General features: G+C 51.3%; 1 long non-coding RNA gene across 1 annotated transcript in view; it reads right to left on the reverse strand.

Annotated features, from left to right (window-relative positions):
- Positions 1-797: 797 nt before the first annotated feature.
- LOC130108499 (uncharacterized) overlaps positions 798-7,500 on the reverse strand; it is a 7,298-nt gene continuing 595 nt past the window's right edge. Inside the window, exons 2-3 of the long non-coding RNA XR_008809886.1 lie at positions 6,388-6,670; positions 798-944 (exon numbers count right to left, since the gene is read on the reverse strand). This is a non-coding gene — a long non-coding RNA (uncharacterized LOC130108499). The remainder of the gene's footprint in view (positions 945-6,387; positions 6,671-7,500) is intronic.

The following is a 7,500-nucleotide window of genomic DNA, read 5'->3' on the forward strand; positions in this document are numbered from 1 at the left end:
AAAATGACGTCCCATTGGAATTGTACTAATATGACCATATACAGATACAATGTAACGTATCTTAAAGGAACATCCATTATCCTAAAAGAAACAAAAGGACGTCCCATTGGACTGATACTGACTATATAACAGATAATGCACAATGACTCGTAATATTTATTTGAGTGCTATTGTCATTTTCGACCTCACTCTTCTAGGTCCTTGTTATTTGTTTGTTTGTTTGTTTGTTTGTGTTGAGTGGGTCAGGCATCATAGAGAATACCAGTGCAGACCCACCATGAGCCTCGTGTGTTGTCTGTCTGGCTGGCTCGCTGTGTGTCTTCGTGTTGTGTTTGCCTGCCTCTCTCTCTCTCTCTCTCTCTCTCTCTCTCTCTCTCTCTCTCTCTCTCTCTCTCTCTCTCTCTCTCTCCCTCTCTCTCTCTCCTGAAACACAGAACATTCCCCCAAATCACCGGCAGCCCCTCATTAAGTAATTTCAGAGAGCCGTGCCAATGCTTTCCTCAAAGAGACCATTCACATATTTTGTGTCCGGGAGCCCTTCATCTCCCACGCTTTACCCACCGGCCACCTCTCTAACCTGTCCTATCTGCACAGCTCTGCAGCTCGACCAACACACACACACACACACACACACACACACACACACACACACAACACACACACACACACACACACACACACACACACACACACACACACACACACGAGACAGAAACCATTTATATCCTATCCTGGTTATCTTCTGTTGAAATACGACTGTCGTAAAAAAAAGTACCATCGTGCTTGTTGATGGAAAACCTTTATTTCCAATTTTGCAAAATCCGTCTGTGTCGTGTGTCCTCGGGCCCACGTCTCTGCACCTACAGCACGCTGATTCAGCCAGCGGTGCGGCTGCGACGTCTTCCACCTCTGTGCAGAACCGCGTGCAGCTATAGTCACACACACTGCGGAGCACGAAAACCGCTTTCACCAACACACGTTTGGGAGACACACGTTAAACACGTGTCGCCTTCACGTCAGCCTTCATATATATATATGTATGTGTGTGTGTGTGTGTGTGTGTGTGTGTGTGTGTGTGTGTGTACATACAAACTAATATATATATACATATATATATATATGTGTGTGTGTGTGTGTGTGTGTGTGTGTGTGTGTGTGTGTGCGTGCGTGCGTGCGTGTGTGTGTGTGTGTATATACATACAACTAATATATATATTATACACAATATTTTTATACACACATATAAATATGTGATATATATATATATGTGTGTGTATAAATATATATATGTGTATATATATATATATATGTGTGTATACACACACACGTGCGTGTGCGTGCGTGGGTGCACGTGCGTCTGGGTGCGCGCGTGCATGTGTGTGTCATACGGCGTTTGCGTGCGCGTGCGTGTGCGCGCCGCGTGCGTGTGTCAGGGCCGTCACCTGAAGTAAAGCAGTAAGGGGGGGGACGCGTCTGTTCAGAAATGTTCTCTGTCAGATAGCTGCCGTACCACATTTTTGGTTGTGCGACAGACTTTAAACCTTGATAAATCTCTGCAGCTCTATCATAACCCCCACAAATAATATGCAGTGGGGGGGAGGGGGGGTTAGGGGGGGGGGGGTCCAGACCACATACCAAAGGCTGTGTGTGCTATTGGGCGTGTTTGATTTACACTGTGTTTCGTCTCCTAATAACATTAAGGCCCCATTTCTGGACTCTTTCTCCATGGCTGGCCGAGACCCTTACTCTCTCCCCCCCCCCTCTCCCTCCCCCCTCTCTCTCTCCCTCTCTCTCTCTCTGTCTCGCTCCCCCCCCTCAGCCTTCAGGGTTCCTGTTACTGGCTCTAATAAATTGTGAATAAGCAGCGGCCCAAAAGCCGTCCCCGGCCAGCGGAGAATTCCCCATCCTGCAGCACACGGCACCCCCTCTTAAGAAAACACAAATTAATTCCAAACCCCTCTGTAGCCAGAATGTTGTGGAATGATAAATATTTTTGTAGGAAGCTCTGCTCTTCCTGACTTTATCTGCGCCACGTTCATTATGCTGCAGCGTCAGGCCTCAGCTCGCTCGGCTCGGCTCGGCCTCCTCTCCCCCCTCGCTCCGCGTTTTACTCTCGTTTTAGTCCGATCTCTCGCCCCCCTTCCCCTCGCGGAACCACACTCCGGCTTAAAGCGTCCACTCGGTCCAACCATCCGGCCTACAGCCAGGTTTGGGGTGGATGCGGGTCGACCGCCCGGAGTCGAACCAGCGACGTTTTTTGCAGCGCGTCGCAAGGGCAAATGAAGTACGTGTCAGTTATCTGTCTCTGGAGATGGGGAGACTTGGTGTGAATGATTCACGGCGTGCGGAGGCGACGTTTTGAAGGCCCGCAGCCGTCTGCAGACACACGCACGCACACGCAGGCACGCGCACACGCATACACACGCACGCACGCACGCACACACGCAACACGGAAATAATCCCCATTTTGTTTTGCAAAAAAAAAATAAAAAAATGTAAAAAATCCCCGGCCAGTTTTTAGCCAGCGTAAAATAAAGCGAGATGTGCAGAGTGAGTCACGAAGGTCGGTGGTTTTCATCTTTAAACACGAAGAAGAAGAAAACAAGTTGGGGTCTGGACCGAAAGATGCCGGTCTGGACCGAAAGATGCCGGTCTGGGTTTATTCTCTGCATTTTTTTCGTGTTGTTTTTTTTGTTGTTTTTTGCTGTCTCTCTTGATTCTGTTTTATTTCATTATTATTTTTTCTTCTCCTTCCCTTTCCTCGCCGGCTCTCCTGTTTCTGTTTAGCGAGGTCGTTACTCATCGTTCCCTGCAATTACTCTCTTAACCTGCCCTTGTTTGGGGGAGGGCAAATTGCCGTGAAGCGACGCCGTGATGAGCACAGCGACACCGGAGGCCATGGCTCTGCCGGGGCGCGTGCGTGCGCGTGTATGCGCGCGCGCAGCTGACATAAAAGCGGAGAAAGGAGATAGCGGGGGTTCTAATCGCTTCTATCTACTGGAGCGGTGTGGGGGGTTTTAGTTGTCACACTTCCCCCCCCCCAAAAGCCCCAGAGAGCAACCAGGGAGGCCTAGCGGGGATCCAACCCCCCCCCCCACTTACTCATGGAAGTGCTTGTGTGTGTGTGTGTGTGAGTGTGTGTGTGTGTGTGTGTGATTCTGTGTGTGTGTGTGGGATTGTGTGTGTGTGTGTGTGAGAGTGTGTGTGTGTGTGTGTGTGATTGTGTGTGTGTGTGATTGTGTGTGTGTGTGTGATTGAGTGAGTGAGTGTGTGATTGAGTGTGTGTGTGTGTGTATGTGTGTGAGTGTGTGTGTGTGTGTGTGTGTGGGATTGTGTGTGTGTGTGGGATTGTGTGTGTGTGTGTGTGAGTGTGAGTGTGTGTGTGATTGTGTGTGTGTGTGGGATTGTGTGTGTGTGTGTGTGTGTGTGTGTGAGTGTGAGTGAGTGTGTGTATGTGTGTGTGAGAGTGTGTGTGTGTGATTGAGTGAGTGAGTGTGTGATTGAGTGTGTGTGTGTGTGTGTATGTGTGTGAGTGTGTGTGTTTGAGTGAGTGTGTGTATTTGTATGTGTGTGTGTGTGTGTGTGTGTGTGTGTGTGTAATTGAGTGTGTGTGTGTGTTTGATTGAGTGTGTGTGTGTGTGTGTGTGAGAGAGTGGGTGCGTGTTTATGTGTGATTGAGTGTGTGTGTGTGTGTGTGTGTGTGTGTGTGATTGAGTGTGTGCGTGTGTGTGATTGAGTGTGTGTGTGTGAGTGAGTGTGTGTGTGTTTGTGAGTGAGTGTGTGTATGTGTGTGTGAGTGTATGCGTGTGTGTGTGATTGTGTGTGTGTGATTGAGTGTGTGTGTGTGTGTTTGTGTGTTTGAGTGTGTGTGTGTGTGTGATTGTGTGTGTGTGTGTGATTGAGTGTGTGTGAGAGAGAGTGTGTGTGTGTATGTGTGATTGAGTGTGTGTGTGTGAGTGTGTGTGTATGTGTGATTGAGTGTGTGTGTGTGTGAGTGTGTGTGTGTGTGTGTGTGTGTTCTTTGGTGGTGCACGTCTTTCTGAATATGCATATCACAGGGGTGTAGGCAGCACAACATTGCGGGCCCTCCACATGAGCAGTCTGAGGGCCCCTCTCCTCCCTTCTGACTTCTAGCATGCTGTGTCTTATTCTATCTACAGCCACAGCACATTCATCTATTCTAACCCAACGGAACCGAACCTGAAACTCATTTACCCGTCTTGCACACCTTTGCGCACCTATCCTAGCTCACCTTTCTTTTAAAAGAATTACTCGTTTCCCCTCATTTTGCCCCCCCTGCCCTCCCCCCTTCCCCTTCCTTGGCTCTCTTTGGGGAAGACGTGACTCTGTGCTCGTGCTTGTAGCAGCAGTCACTCACGACAGGACTAGATGAGCTGCACTGGGAGATGCTCGCGAGGGGCGGACCAAACCATTTTGCACCTTTGTAAGGGGGTGAGAGGGGCCTCGGAGAGGGGTGGGAGGGGGGTGGGAGGGGCCCCTCCACTGTTTTCTTGAAGTCCCTCAGCCGCTGTATCGAGGCGGTTTTAACCGAAGTTATGACGCTAACGAGGCGGAAATAAAGGAAGAAATCAAACCAAAACAAACTTTTAATTCCAGCCCCCCCCCCCCGCTGCCTCCTTATCGCTCCACGGAGGCAGAAGCCGCCGCCGCCGCACACGTCGCCCGAACCACCGCCGGGCTCGGCTGGTCGCTGGCTCTGCGTTTTTTTGGGGGGGGGTCGGAACCATTCACACACGCCAACGTTCTTCGTCGAACTCTTAGCGGAGTGACACGTATTGTTTTGGGTTTTTTTTGTGGTCACCCCTTACAAAAAAAGAAAAATGGCGTACTTGAGGTTTGTTTCACGAAGTAAACTCCAATAAACTTCCAAGTGAAGTTCCGCCGGCAGAGAACTTGTAAGTGTACTTGTGTTGAGTATGTCTCTAAGTACTTAAAGAGTAAAGTGAAAGTAGGCCCGCTGGTTTTCAGCTTAACATACGGGTACCAACAGTACACGTGGACGGCGCGCTGCCCGGTCAGCGGCGCGTCGGGGTTGGCTCGGCAGTCCGTCCTACTTCCCGTCCTCCCTCACGGCTTCCGTACGTGTCTTGGAAGGGTAAGGACACGCCCCTGAGAGGTGAGCGGCTCACTCGGCATCCACACACACAAAAAGAAAACAGGAGTGTGAATAAACGTTCGTAACTTTTTGGAAAACCCAGTTAAAAACGGCTCATTTTACTGTTTACGCCGCTTCTCGACGCTGCGTGGGCGCGGCCGGTGACGTTTTGACGGACGTCGGCCCGAGGTGGAAAACGGCGCGGGGCGCGCACGTGAACAACCTCCCTCTGGACCTCGAGCCCGAGCGGGCGGCGGCGGCCGGTCGTGCCCTCCGAGGACTGACGGGGAGGTCCCCCCCCTCCCCCTCCCCTTCCGGTGCTTTCCGGGCTTGGCCCCAATCAAAACTCTCGTAACCATAGACTAACAGTGCGGTGCGGCTCGCCTCGCTCTGACCTCCTCGCCGTGGCTTCCGGGTAGCCGACTCCCCCCCCTCCCCTCCTCCCCCTCCTCAGTGGAGGCTGAGCGGGGGAGAGGAGGGGGGGGCGGCGGGGGTAGAGCGCTCGCTAATACCGGAAGGCTACTGGAGACCGTTCGCTTCCACGTCAGTCAGACAAATGACGTTACGATTGGTCCGCGGGATTAATTGCGTCATTTCCGTAATAAACGCCGCGCGTGACCACGCCCAATTCAAACCAAAACATGCGAAAAAGTTCACGAAAACTTAAAACACTTTGGATTTGGACGGAAAGTCATTTCCGATACTTTTTAGATGCTTTACTATTGTGTACATAAAGACCCTAAATGGCATAGTTGTGGATTTGGGTTTCCGGTGGCTTTAAGGATGTAAATCAGAGTCTCTCTCTCTCTCTCTCTCTCTCTTTCTCTCTGCTTCACACACCACACACACACACAGTAAATCTAGAGGTGAGGAGGGAAGTAGAGCCAGGCTCCATCCACTGCTGAGCTCTGTCTGGCCAGCTGCTGGCAACCCGGGCGGCCCTCCGCCATCATCCTGCTGGGGAGACACGCGGGAAGAGGGTGGAGGGCAACATGTTTTTGGGCCTAATGACTAATAAAGAGGCACAGAGCGAGAGAGCGCGAGAGAGAGAGCGAGCGAGTTCATGGTCTGTGTGCGTGCGTGCGTGCGCGCGCGCACATATTTGCGTGTGCAAGCACCTGTGTTTCTCTATGGGATGTGTGCCTCGAGTACATTGGGGGGACGCTCGCGTGTCTTGCTCGTGCGAATGCGACCGTGCATTTCTGTGTGTGCGTGCGCGCGCACGTGCACATTTGCGTGTGCGTGTGCGGGCGACCACCAGATGTTTTTACCTGGGAGCCAGACCACCATCTGACAGGGGTCAGCCCAGTCGTCCAACCCCACGCCAACTCCTCCGGGCTGCTGGGAGGTCTGCCAGCTGTCCCCCTCTCTCTCTCTCTCTCTCTCTCTCTCTGACCCCCATTCTGGGGCACTAGCTTTTGGGGGTGGGGGGGGGGAGTGCAGACAGCGATCTGGGGTAGGTGGTCTTTCAGTGGTGCTTGGATTCGACTGGAGATTACTTTGGACGCTGTTATAACGGTCTTAGTGCCGGGATGAGGATAGAGAGAGCCAGCACTGGAGAGGGAGATGGAGAGAACACGTTTTTTTTTTTCTTGTGTGAAAGCGGTTAAGGAGTAATTTAGAAGGGGGGTTGGTAAAATTGAAAGTGTGTGCGGTGAAGGAGAGAGAGAGGGAGAGAGGAGAGAGAGAGAGAACTGGATTTTAAAAAGACCTTTGTTTACATATTTTCAGAAAAAACAACAGTTTCAAACATGTTACAAAAAGAACACTTTTGGGATTGTGAGATTTAAAATATTCACAAATGCATTTACCACGAGAGAGAGAGAGAGAGAGGAGAGAGAGAGAGAGAGAGAGAGAGAGAGAGAGAGAGAGAGAGAGAGAGAGAGAGAGTGAGTGGCATGATTGAATAAAGTGGTTTTGATTACTAAAGTGGGGAGGGGGGATTGAGATGGAGGGGGGGCAGCTGCCATGAAAGCAGTCTTGTTGCTGGGAGTCAGTCAAGTGGAGAGAAAAGGCCACCATGTCTGGGAGCTAAAGTTACACACCCGCAGAGATGGCAACAGGTTCGCCGCCGCCGCAGCTTAATGGCAGCCCCTCCGCCCGCCCAGCCCCGCTCCGTTTCAAAGGCTCGTTGTTTGTGTAATTATTGTCGGTGTGGATTAGCCCTCTCCCCCCCCCCCGGGCACCGTCCTGGATCAGCCCTCTCCCCCCCCCCCCCCGGGCACCGTCCTGGATCAGCCCTCTTCCCCCCCGGGCACCGTGATGGTCTAACCTCCTTCCTGCTGCCTATCTATCTGTCTCTTATCTTATCTATCTATCTATCTATCTATCTATCTATCTATCTATCTATCTATCTATCTATCTATCTATCTATCTATCTATCT

The sequence above is a fragment of the Lampris incognitus genome, chromosome 2 (assembly GCF_029633865.1).
Source record: "Lampris incognitus isolate fLamInc1 chromosome 2, fLamInc1.hap2, whole genome shotgun sequence".
In the NCBI taxonomy this organism is placed as follows: Eukaryota; Metazoa; Chordata; class Actinopteri; order Lampriformes; family Lampridae; genus Lampris; species Lampris incognitus.